The sequence below is a fragment of the Anthonomus grandis genome, chromosome 7, assembly GCF_022605725.1.
Source record: "Anthonomus grandis grandis chromosome 7, icAntGran1.3, whole genome shotgun sequence".
In the NCBI taxonomy this organism is placed as follows: Eukaryota; Metazoa; Arthropoda; class Insecta; order Coleoptera; family Curculionidae; genus Anthonomus; species Anthonomus grandis.
The window spans coordinates 31,791,539-31,805,831 of NC_065552.1; the positions used below are offsets into that span (position 1 = coordinate 31,791,539).

Genomic DNA, 14,293 nt, shown 5'->3' on the forward strand with positions numbered 1-14,293 from the left:
CTTATTGATCAAGACCTTTAATAATAAATTCATATTGTCATAGGCTTGAAAGCAATCAAACAATTTTATTTTGCTTTTAACAATTCAAAATTTGGGTGCGACAAGGCCATGGAGTACCTTTAAATTTACCTATGCATAGTTAATTATGGCTTATAGTTTTTATTAGATAAATTACTATACCTATACCAGATTTCATCAATTTATAACAAAGACCAATTCTACATCTTCTTCTGTCTATAAAAAGATTTCCACAATGCCTATGTTAGAACAATAAGGATATAAAAGCATAATTTCAGTTAAAACTGACTGCTTATGTAACTAATATAAAATTGCATGCCTCGGGTTTCTATTAAGTAATGTTCTCACAAATTACTTGAAGACAAATTCTTGATCGTCGAGATTATACCATTAAAAAAACAATAAAGAATGCTCTACTTTTTGACCGCGAAATATAGATTAAAAATTTTTTTTACAAGGTTTGCATCACTTAAGAGGTAAAGTGCTTTTGATATCTGGGTTTATTTGTGATTTAGAAAAAAATAGTTATTATAAAATACATTCAATTAAAAAATTGATTTGTATTAACCGGTTTCTTCCTGTTTAAACGGGAAATAGAGCAAATTTCCTACTCCCCTCAGGATATGACATTATAGTCTATACATGATCAAGATAGACGTGACGTCAAAAATGATAGTTTCCATATAGTTTTTTAGAGTGTATACTCAGTAAAAACGTTGGAATTTACAGTTTTAAGTTTATCGTTTTGTGTCCCTGTTGCACACTGACTCTTTCACTTTTTCGTCTGCGCATGTTATCGACCACTTGGATATGATTGATGTGTATTTTATTTTCTCTATGCCAAATATACTATACTCCTATAATTGGTTGGGTTAACTCCTATTAGACAACACTTCAACTTCAATAATTTTGATAAGTAAGTGGGATTCTACCGACTCGCAACTAAATTAATTTGTTCATCATTTAACCCTTTGAGGCCGGATTTATTTTTTTTAACTTTTGGTGAAAATTTTTGTTTTGCTCGATTAATTACAGATTATTTAATGTTTTTAATATTAAATCTTTTTTTTGCATATGAGTTAGTTACAATGAGGTGTGGTCACTGTAAGGACACTAGGTAGATAAACAAAAAAAAATTGGGAAAAACTAATTTTTTATTGCTAGAAAAATACATTGATTATAAAAAATTTATTTGGTATGATATTGACGGAAACAGTTTTTCTTATCTGAAAGGCACAGGGCAACATCACACCTAAAAAAATAACAATAATTAACTATGTTTATTTATCTATCAATGTAATATCAACAGCTACCTTGTACAATGCCATCTTGATTTGTGAGGTTCTGCCTTGGTACTACAAAAAGCACATCATCCAGGCTTGCCATATAGAGGCATGTGGGAACAAGAGTCGTATCGAATTTCGTATGGTACAGTACATTTGAAATGATTCACCGTTGCTGATGGCCGACCCCTTTTCGGTAAACCTTGTTCAGCTCCCACAAGTCCTAGGCCCACTGAAAGTCGAAAAAATTTTAGCGAAAGTTGCGCATTAGAATCCGTTCTTTTTTGATACAATATGAATGCATTTACTAAGGATAAATTTATGAAATAGAAAAAAATTTTATGCCACCACTTTTTCGACTTTCAGTCAACCTGATAAAGAGTTTTTAGCATGTCCGTCTTATCCACGTATCCCATATGCGTATTATATTTGTTTACTAGTTCAGGACAAGTAACATCTTCGGCGGAACCATCTTTTTTTTGCGGGAAATCCATTGATTTTTGCATGGATCCAAATAATTAGTTAAAAAATGGACTGGCCTCTTTCAAAAATGTCAACCCATCAGTGCTAACTCTTCAATCGAATTCACCCCTTGTTAACTGCTTGTCATCTAGTAGATCTGTTGGTAGATTCTTTCGATCTTTTCTGACGGTACCGCAAGCGTAAATCAACTCAGTTTGCAGTTGCTCAATTGTCAAAATATATTTCGTGCCCTTTTCCAACTAAGTCTCTCGTAAGGTCTCTAACAACTCTACCACCAAGAGACTTTTCGGTCATTTGACCTATTTTACCAGTGTAAATCTGAAATTGACATACGTATCCTGAATTTTCGGAACGAATCCAAACTTTATAGCCACGTTTTACTGGTTTCTTTGGCATATACTGTTTTAGGGAGCTTCGTCCTTTGAATCGGATCATCGACTCATCAATAGCTTGATGTTGACTTGGTTTCAAAGCATTTTTATATGTATCAGATAATACATCTAACAAAGGCGGTAATTTGTAAAGCTTATCAAAGTTTTGGTGATCACGGCCAGGTTGTACAGAGTTGTCGTTTAGGTGCAGGTTGGCTAACATCCATGCAAACCTCTCATTTCCAATCGTGAGGACCAGTAATCCTTGTAGCTGGGTAGCTTTTTTATGCCCATTATCAAATTTATTGCAATAAAACCCTTTATTTCCTTTACATTAGTAGGCGTAAATGCATGACTATTACCTCCGTTTCTTTGCAAGGCATATCAGTTAGTTTGAAAAGCTATGTGATCTAACAGATGCTCAGGGAATATATGCAAAAACATGTCGGTAGGGGTTTCTATATCGGTGGGAATGCTTGGTCCTATTTCTTCTCCAAATTCTTTAAAATTTCGAACACAGTGTGAGTTGGAGTTAGTCCATATAGTTTTTTTGTGAATTTCCTGGGCTCGTATTAAAGACAAAGGTAGCTCATCCTCACTGCTCCATTCGGCTAAGTCAGCATCAGCGTCTTTGGACAAAGTATCATTCCCAAATATAATAGGCATATTTTCTATGTCAAACAAATCAATCGCTGGCGACGCCGCTGCCGTTGGGCCTACTATATCTACGTCCCCTTCAATCTCATCTTCACTAACATCTCCTAACTCGCTAATGTTGTCACAAGGAATGTTTTCCAAATAATCATACAGGTCATTGAAGTTGAGATTTATAAGAGCAAATATATATTTATAAAAGCAAATCTTACCACCCATGGTCCCAAAAACTGCTCTAACAACCAAAAAACAGGGAAACTTGTTACCACAACAATACCACGTGCGAACATTAATATGCAAACTGTCCAAATAATACTCGACTCTTGTTGGCGCTTAAATTTAGAGGAGCGACACGCTTCCGCATACGTCATCATTGATATCTTCGCTGTAAGCACACCAGGACCGTCAGTAAAAATTAATTTGTAAGTGTCCTCACCGCAGGCACACTAGCACACAAAGGGTTAATTTAAGGTAATTTTATATACGACATGCCAGCCACTGCATTTCGGGAAAAAAAACAGAAAACGATGTAAATGAATCGAAGTATTTTAGAAAAAGGAATAGAAAATCCTAGTATTAATATTGTAATAGGCATTAAATACCTGAAGATCCCTTACATAAATTATGAATAAGAGTGGTACTCTCTAGTCTGGATAACTCTCATAAAGTTGTCGTTTCTTTTAAAGTGCAATTTTCCAGTCTCCTTAAAAAGGCTAATAGAAATTATGCTACATGAAATGTCTTGACGCGTAAATTGAAAAGCTGTGTAAAACTGCGTAAAAGAAGCATAATATATTAATTGATACATCAAAACAATTTTTTTCTCAAATGGTCCAAAACATCCTTCCTCCCCTACCATGCACTTAACCATTACCACAGTAAATCACCATCAAGAACCATGCCTGGTTAAACGAAGAGAGTTATACCAGTTTATACGATAAAAGTACCATAAGCGGCAGTACTATTTTACAAGAACCGCGGTTCGTAATTATTTTTTTGTACAGTTTCGCGTCTGTTTGTTTTTGTTTATAATAAATTGCACGAGTTTACTGTTTTATGGTTTTGTGGGTGGTAGTTTTATTAAGTTCCAATTGTTAGGTAAGTGGACTTTTAAAATGCACTGCGGTTTCGCGCTACTTTAGTACTAGTGTCTTGTTTTGTAATTTGCCGGTTCAATTTTAATTTAGTGCATTCGTTATAAAATTAATTATTAGAACAATCAATTTTATATTCTTCGAAATAAATAAATATTGCTTAGCCAATGCTGGGAAAAAAGTATAGTTATTTTATTTACCTAAGAAAAAATCTAAAACTTTATATCAAATTTAACAAAAAATTACGGTTTTTAAAAGCAAAACAATTTATTAAAAATTTATCAGTCACTTTTATTTAATTAAACAAATAAATTATCATAATTTAATTAATTAAATATGTTTACAAAATAGAAATTATTAGTTACTTAAAGTTATTATTTATTGTAACTTTCCTCTGCCTACCTACATTTTCTAGCTCTTTTTATCATGGACTAATGCACTCTTCCCAGAAAATTGTGCTAGCTCAGATATTAACAGTCATAATTTTATTTCTTAACTTATATTTGGTTTGGGACACTTGTGCATAGATCGAACTCTTCATGTACCAAAGATAATAGCCCAGAGACAAGTATGAAGACCATGGTGGCCGGCCAACTAGGCCTCTTTTCATCCATTTATTAGGAAATGAATTGTTGTGATGAGTTTATTAATTTTAATTTATTTATTTATTTATACAATCTGCAGACACGGAGTTCATTAAATGATTACAATTGATTTCTAATAACTAATAATATAGATTAGACAGATTACAAATAAGGCTCCTCATCCCAGACAACCCATTGATGTAATGAGGTGACCACAAAAAAAAGAGTAAAAGAATTCTGCAATAAATATGATTTTTTAAAACTAATCCCAAATAAATCCTAAAACATATTAATATCAAATAGTAGGTTTGTGGCATTAGACATTTGAAAAATGGGCGTTGCCTTTTGAGTTTTTGAATGTGCATAATAAATCTCTACGTAAAATGGGTGACAAAATTCCAAAAGGATGGAAAATAAGAAGGCAGAACATGCAGAAATTCAGAAGTAAGGGTGCTTTATACAGTATTGAACCATATTTATTTATGGGGAATCTTTTTTTTTTTGAATATTTTAAAAGAAATTTGCATTTCTCTTTTCTCAGGTCGCGTTAAAAGAACATACTTCGAAATTGATGTGTGTAAGAGCTATTGGCTTTCTGTTCAATATTTCAATCAAATATTTTCATATAATCCAGTAGTTAACAGAAGATATACGAAAAAGAGCAAGATGACTTTTTCCGAATTTTCAAAGTGCTCTTATTCCTTTAGTTCGGCTCAAATCTGAAAAAAAATTGAATTTTTAGTAAAAAAATTCGATACGGGGGGGTATACCAGAAAAATGAAAAATCCCAAACTTTGGAGGTCAATATCTCGGCTTCTATAAGCACTATCGGGAAAATTCCAACGGTTTTGACTTAGTTTTGTCCTTCTAAATCCAACGAGACCATCCGCAAGGTCGTAGCTTTAATATAAGCCGAGATTTTGCATTTTTAGGACCCATTTTTGGGCACAAGAACGAGGTCAAAAAATTACATTTTCCTAATTTTCAAAGTGCTCTCATTCCCTTAGTTCTCCTCGAATCCCAATATAACCCGGTATTTTCGTGATGTAGGTGATATGAGCAAGCCGCTGGTATAGTTAGTTCGAATTTGAAAAAAATCAATTTTTAGTGAAAAAATTCGATACGGGGGGGGTATACCAGAAAAATGAAAAATCCCAAACTTTGGAGGTCAATATCTCGGCTTTTATAACCACTATCGGGAAAATTTTAACGGTTTTGACTTAGTTTTGTCCTTCTAAACCCAACGAGACCATCCGCAAGGTCGTAGCTCTAATATTATCCGAGATTTTGCATTTTTAGGACTTATTTTTGGGCACAAAAACGAGGTCAAAAAATGATATTTTCCTAATTTTCAAAGTGCTCTCATTCCCTTAGTTCTGCTCGAATCCCGTTATAACCCAGTATTTTCGTGATGTAGGTGATATGAGCAAGCCGCTGGTATAGTTAGTTCAAATTTGAAAAAAAATCAATTTTTAGTGAAAAAATTCGATACGGGGGGGTATACCAGAAAAATGAAAAATCCCAAACTTTGGAGGTCAATATCTCGACTATCGGGAAAATTCCAACGGTTTTGACTTAGTTTTGTCCTTCTAAATCCAACGAGATCATCCGCAAGGTCGTAGCTCTAATATTAGCCGAGATTTTGCATTTTTAGGACCCATTTTTGGGCACAAAAACGAGGTCAAAAAATGACATTTTCCTAATTTTCAAAGTGCTCTCATTCCCTTAGTTCTGCTCGAATCCCAATATAACCCGGTATTTTCGTGATGTAGATGATATGAGCAAGCCAATTATGAGCAAGCAATTTATATTTAATTATATAAATTTAAAACCTATTGAGAAATTGAAATACATGAATTTTTATGAACTTGAACTTAAGAATATTCTTTTTTTTTATTAACACCTATATATAATATATTATTTATTAATATTTAATACAATTAACCTTACTATGAGTTATATACCATACCAGAATCCAGATACAAATCGTTGACAATTTCCGTAATAATATACAGGGTTATAGAAAAATTTCATAGAAACGAATAAAAGTCCTAAATCTTTCGACAGAATGAACCAAATAGTAAATAAGTAATATACAACAATAATATAAATTATAATATATTGGTATAGTAAACTAAAAGTAATATATCACTATAATTATCAAACTTAGCCATAAATAGATCAATTTTCTTGAAAATAATTGAAGATATGTTCTTCTCTATCTTAATTGGTATATAATAATCTAAGCTACATAACGTACGTAAAAGCAAATGATTAAATATTTTCTAAGAATTGTAAAAACTTGGTTAAGCTAGATGATGGAATTAATAAAGTGAGATCTTCTGATCATATTGAATGAAGAGAAGGGGGAATATTTTACCGGTACTAAACATTAAGTTTACTGTCTCCAGTACCAAAATACCATCCAGTTCTACATGAACCAAACTACAGAAATATCCCAGAACTCTGACTTTTCCTGAAGAACAAACATCCGTTGATAAAAATACATATTCCTAGAAGGGACAATGTCATCATTATAAAACATTAGCCGAAAACTATATAGACAGAATCTATAAATCTTCTTCTTCTTCTTCCTCTTTAACTAAATGAAATTATTGAATCTTTCTTTTACAGGCAGTTATGCTACTTCAGCCCATAATTTATCCTCTTCTACTTTAAAGACTTCAACTGCCTGGAAGAAATTTTTAAATTTTTCGTTGACAGGCAGTTGAGCTATTTCAGCTCATAAGTCTTCTTCTTCTTCTTTAATAACTTCAATTGTCTGGATGAAATTATTAAATTTTTCTTTTACAGGCAGTTGAGCTACTTTAGCCCATAATCATTCTATAGACCTGTCCAGTGACTTGCCGAGTTGGGACTTTTCCATATCGTTCTCACCATCATATAATCCCAAGACCTAAGTCATGTCAGAGTTAATTGGTTAAGAAATTTGTTTGCATCATTGGTGCTATTTAACTCACCATTAGCTGACATTAAATTTATTTTCATTGTAAAGTTTACGATATTGGTCTTGTTAACGTAGTGCCTTAATAATTGCAGTAACCAGGTCCAACCTTAGAAAATCCTTTAAGAGAGCAAGGTCTCTATGATGGGAGAGGATCGTAGTAAACGTTTAGTAGTAGGTTCACAGTAGATCTTATATAAAGATGATTCTATTTGGATTTTATTGTTGAATATTGACTTTGAGAACTTTTCTATGCTAATGATAATATGTGGTAATACACAAAAGTTTATATTCTACATTTGTGAGGCTATATCGCTCACTTTTTCCACGAGGAATTTAGTTTTAGTAGAGAGACATTAAGTGTTTCTTCAAGTTGCGATTTATGAAATTGTAGTAAATGTACTTTATTACTTTTTAAGAGAAAATAAAATAGTACAAAATTAGATCTCTGATACATCTACTGATACATACATGTATACCTAAAAAATCGGTAATTCTTTCTTTTTTCATCATCTTTTTTCATTTATTCATGTTTTTTTTTAAGAAAATAAAATTTCAATTTTTATTTCTAAAACAAAAAAATCGTTTTAACTGAAAAAAAAAACCGATTCAAGCTAAGCAATAAAGATTTTTATACTTTCTGACCTTAAAATCCCATCATGACCTTCTATTGAATGATGATGATCTCTCACGATTTATTTTGAAATAATTAAAGGAACACGTTGATGATCATCTATGTAGTCATCAATTGCCTCGATTGTAAAAAGAGGTTCAAAAATCAAAGACAATGGTTTTTTTTACTACCTAGGTTATACCTCATTGAATTTTGATTAAGATGTTTCCTTTAATTGTTTACGTAACTACAATTCTTATTCTGACACGTGAATTATTAATTATCGCTTTATCTTCAATTAGGAGTCTTTCGCAAAAAACAAATCACTGACTTAGGAAGATTATCTACCTGTTCTATTGTCATATTTCTTTAATGAGTGGCAAAATGAACTTTTACTACACAGTTTCATACACACATGACCTAGAATTGCAGTAAATGCTGAGTTAGGTAATACATTTGCATAATCATTTACTAGCATAGGGAAGCGCCGGTTTAATTTTTGTTATATCCGTTCATTTTTCAAAAACAATTCAATTCTTTTTATAAAAAAACAATTCGTCATGATATTGACCCAAAATAAATTACACCTTAATTTGTTGTACCACAAATTTTCATTGATATAAGAGGGCATTTCAAATTTGATAATAACATGTTATAGGAGCAATTAGTTACGAGCAGGTTTAATCTATCTAGAATTATTTCCGGCTAATTTACATACAAGCATTGCTTAGAATAAGTTATAGAAGAGTTATCACTATACTTTTAACTCGTTAAAATATTATTTATTCAAACATATTTTTTTAAATAGTATTGCAGTTCAAATCTTACAAGCTTAGCAAGTAAATCGTATGCAAACAACTATATTTATAAAATCTATAATATTCTAATTTCTAATAATTGGGAACAAGGTAGGTAAAACAAACTGCGAGCAATACAAGGTAAGTTTGGAGTAAAGTATTGGAGCACATTCATTAAAAAATAATGAAATATTTATATAAAGTCTATCGGTGGATGCATCTGCAGTCTTTTGTCTGTATATATACAGGGTGTCCGGAAAAAGGAGGCCAATCTGCCAGCCACATATAGGGTGGACCAAAATAATGCAACTTTCGTTATGCCATTTTTTAATTGGGTGCTCGGTATTCAATATTTTTTTGAAGTAAGTCGAGTGTTTCGTAAGATATTAAATTAAAATTTGGTGTGAGGGGGTTTTTTGGAACGAGAAATTGAAATCCGTTCACGGATTCGTTATACCTTGCAGAGGGCACCACCTCACTCTCAATATGGAATCTCAACCAACATCTGGATCTTACAAGCGATCTCTGGACCACAGACAATCTAAACCAAGATTTATTAGATCTAAGAACCCACAAGAGACAGCTTCCTCAACCTTAATGAAATATTTAATTGAAAAAAAAGGAAGTGCGGACAATACGTCACAAAAGGATTCCTTGGATCTCTTTTTTGAATCAATGTTAAATACTGTGAAAACCTTCTATCCTATAGATCAGCATCAAATAAGGGGCCAAATATTTAATGCAGTATCGCAGATAGAGGCCAAATATTTGATGCCAATGCCACAATCTCGGCACTCTTTACCTCAGCATGGCTCTCAGCTCTCATAGTATTCAGGTACAAAATACAACAACTGGAACAGACTTGGTGTAGTTGGAAAATACAAGCAATCGTTATGTCTTAACCCCAATCACTTCACCCGACCCTGGTTCATCAAATTCTGGTTGCTCCACTTACTTTTCACAGTTTTCTCCTGAACAATATTAATTTTTTCTTATATATTTCATTATAATATAAAACTTTTGTTAAAATATTAAAAATAAAGGACACTTTCTGTTTCAATTCATGCTTATTTTTTATTTAATTAATGGAAGGTTTAAATTGAAAATGGCCAAGTATTGAATTTACAAAATGTTTCTGCTTTAAATATTAAAACCTATTTTTTTTTATTAAAAAAATTGAAAAATATATCTACTTACCTTAACCAAACTGCTAGTTTCTCTCTTGGTGAGATTGCCGCCCGAAATTTAGTATCCTGTTTTTTGAGGTTACCACCAATTATTGAAAGCAACATTTCGAATCGCTCTTTTAACATCCTAAAATACTGGAAGAACTTAGTTTCGTCATCAACTAATTGCGGATATAGTGTATGAAATTCCCCTTGCGTGGATCTGTACTGCAAGGAGGGATGTACCCATTTTCTTTTTCTTTTGGATTTTGGCTCATCTTCATCTAACAGCAAGGCGATCAACAACAACTCTTCATCGGAAAAATTCATTTTATCGAATTAAGTTTACTAGCATGCACCTTCATTAGGAAAAATCAGTGATCATAGTGTGAACACGCACGAATCTTGAGCGTACCTTGAGCATCGTATGAGTGGAGCGTGAGCGTCATCTTGGTGTGAAACAGCCTTTATTGTTTGTTTACTTGAAATGATTAAATTAGTGTTTCGACTTAAAGATGTGTTCTATGTTCACTCCAGAGTGAACCCAGGTTCAGCCTCACTCTCTCAATAAATTTTAGTGATATCGTCACACATTATTGTTCAATTTTGAAGGGTCCATATTTCTTGAACGAGTGACTCGATTTTTAAAAACTAAGCAGCGTTGTATAGGGAATGACAACGCCCTTTTAAAGAGGTACCTCTTGACCCGTCGTCCCATCTTAAAAAAATTAGAGGGTGTCACTCCCAGCTTAGGGAGTTGAGTTTTTTGAAATGGTGTTTATGTCAAAATTTGTCCCCCTGACAAACACACTTGACATATTTTTGGATTTTGCCGAAAAGTTTTTTCCCACCCTGTAATGCCTTGCGGTACGTTTTCGATGGGCCACCCAGCATAAATATAATGCAAATGCATTAAACTTCTTTTAGAAGCTCTTGTATAGCTTATGTATTATTTAAATAAACTATGTTGACAACCTTTATAAAAAAATTACATTCATTTATAATAAATTATTATTTTTTTCTAAAACCTAATAGGAAAATATTGTTATTATAATTACATACATTGTCTCATTGTTCAAATCAAAAAACCTATATCACTTTTAATACACAGCATATATTATGTGATATTAATCTTACAATTCATTCAAATTTATCCTTTTATTAACAGTTTCATAACTGATTCAGGTTTATTGCATATTCAACTTATCTCGAATTAAAACGTATATTGTGTTAACCCGTCAAAACCAAAAAATTAGAAAGGAAAAGGTCATAATTTACTTAAATATAATAAACGAAAAGTTCAAGTTTATCGTTGTCATGAAACCGGTTCCTAATTAAGGCATTTACACGTACTTATATTACTTAATTTTTAATTAAATCGTAATTATGTTAAATTTGCGAGAAAGCTCCACTCGTAAAAAATAGTTGACTTTCTATGCTTGAAGTTTTCATCACAAAATTATTTATGTAGCTATAAGCTTATAGTTCGTGACTGTATTGTCTTAAAATCGGTGTATTAAGCATTACTAAATAAATACACTCATCTTCCATTACTAAACATACACGAAAAGTTACACAAAATCTTCATTCAGCAGAATAATTATTTCACTTTTAATTGCTACTGGTTCTTTTGTATCTTCTATTGTTCTTTTGAACTAATTTACTTTATTTTCCCCACTAAACGTTTCGCGGTAAACAAACATATTCTAACGGTCATTTATCACTTTCTATGTTTTGTAATTTGATAGTTTTAATAATAATAGTGGATTAGATATATTTGATTTTGAAACCTGGTGAGGTTTACAGTATAAGTTTAAACAATCAAACATAATTGAATTTCGTGACCAAAACGTTTAGCAAATTTTGAAATGCAAAAGGATGCTTGAATAAAGTTCAAGATTAATTTGTAGATACGAACCATGGTGGAGGTCAAATTATTGAAACTTAAATGTCAGGTCAAATAATGATTATCGGATTTTAAATGGGTGCACTAGTCGTTACTTATTCAGGTAATATACATATGTACATACATATGTAATTTTATAGGTATTTATAGACTCTAGGGAATATCAGCTAGTAATGACATTATCTATAGTTATAACTATCAATATTATCAATCTTCTGCTTCATTTATTCATGACTCAGCATTTTACATTTTCGTTTCACTTGGCACAATGGATAATATTAAGTTCAAAACTTAGAACATTGAAAGGCTAGAATTAGTAAACAACAAATTTGTTTCAGTTCAACATGAGGGGCAAGTGGGGTATTTTGTTTACAAACATATTTACCGATTCTCTGTTGTCAAGTTTACACACATTTTCAAAAGAGGAAATTTTCAGCTATACATTAACACATGTAATAATATTAATTTAACTTATTGGTGTTAGATTTTGGATTAAAAATAAAAAGTAGAAGTAGATATATCTTATTCTAAGCGCAAAAATAACATTTTCAAAGCAAAAGGTAATAACATTCTTATTTCTAAAACGGCTTCTAAAGAATTTGGAATAGCAACACCGTACGCCAAAGCTGATGTCATTTTGCGAAATGTCATCTTGGCAAACCGCTTTGTGTTTACATTCGGCATTTTTGAAGTTCTGTGTTAAGCCTATGGTAAAAACTCATATATCTATGGTAAAAATTCGCGTTATTTGTGTCGCACCAGGGGAAAAAGGCGATTCAAGCCGATTATTTCACAAGAAAATACCGATACTGTCATAATATCATATCAAAGGAAAACCGTCATCATAAACGTAGATTAGGGGATTAGAGAAATAAACCTAAATAAAAACTTACTAAGAAATCTATAATAATTAGAAAATATTTAATTTCCATAAAAATGCTTTTTATTAGAGTACCTATAATCTAATCTAATCTAATCATAATCTATTATTAATAAATATTTATTGACGACGTCACTGGTAAAGATTCTTTGTGTCGGTGCAATCAATAATGTTGTTGCCATTTTCTCTAATATACTTTATCTGCATTCACTTAACTTTGAATATTGACATTTTATAGAATCTTATCATATTTTATTTGAAAAATGCTTCATATTTTATTAAAGAGACACTAGTATTTTTTTGTGCCTGTTGAAATAAGTGACAAATTTTTATGATACTATAAAGTGTTTTTTTTTCTATTTCTACGTCTGTCGGTTTACTTTTAAGTCTTCTACCGGAACAAATCAATTGGGAAGCATTAACTAAGTCAAGGGATGCTTGACGTCAACAGATGCTACAAGCATAATAAATATCCAGCTAACGAATGATGCAAACGCATTTACTAGTGCGTGCAGATCAATGAAAACCGTAGTATAGAATAAAGGTTCAGAAACTAGATGGATCAGTATATATATTACTTTCAAAGTTCCATACATATGGTTTATAATCGTTACGTATTTGTAGTTTAATGTAATGAGACGCATAAGAGAATAGAAGTTATTTCAATATATAGCATATATGGTGTCGGTTTTCCTTTAGTGGAACAAATACGCCAAATATACAATTCAGTATGTCATGTCATATCAAAAATATCTTAGGAACTATAGTATGACCAACGGAGTTATCAAATTGGTGTGTCAGATATGGTTGTTAGATCGATGGTTTTCCTCGGATGAAATTTCTTACTGTCAAACCAATGAAATTTCCTTAAGAGAAGTTTTAAAATTTTGATCGCCAAGTTCTTCTAAAAAGTTGCCCCAATCAGTGCCGTCTATAAGGTATGAGGCGCCCCGGGGCAAGTAGTGTCCACACCTCCCCTGACAAGGGTGGATTTTCGTCTGCAACTTCGTAACTAAATTGTTGACGTTTCCTTTGAATTCGGGTTACAGGAAATTCTGTTTCCGTTTTAACATCTTGGGCAATTTTCTTTGCTCCATCTAATAGATCGTTGAACTTTTCATCACATCTGTTACTTTGTAAAAATTCCAAAAGATTTGTCAAATATTCTTTAACTCTGGGCAAATTTTGTTCTGGATCTTGCAAAATCTTACTGACAACATTGACCCTTTCAAGTATTTTATACTATATTACCAGCGACCATATAAATTTGTAACTTATTATTTTTTCTAAAATATTTTTTGCTTGATTCCTCGCAGACATATCCTTACTTGCATCTCTCAAATCTTCCAAAGCGTTACACGCATCTTCAAAACAGTGCCTGAGTGGTTCTAGGGCATCTACTCTACTTGACCACCTAGTATCTGATAAAGCTTTTAGTGTCAGTCCTTTACAATGTTTTTTAAAAATATCTCAACGGTT

General features: G+C 32.0%; 1 protein-coding gene across 1 annotated transcript in view; it reads left to right on the top strand.

Annotated features, from left to right (window-relative positions):
* The first annotated feature begins 3,732 nt into the window (after positions 1-3,732).
* The window catches only part of LOC126738945 (glucose dehydrogenase [FAD, quinone]), a 44,030-nt gene continuing 33,469 nt past the window's right edge, over positions 3,733-14,293 (top strand). Inside the window, exon 1 of the mRNA XM_050444440.1 lies at positions 3,733-3,907. The gene's annotated coding sequence lies outside the window, so the exon portion shown is untranslated. The remainder of the gene's footprint in view (positions 3,908-14,293) is intronic.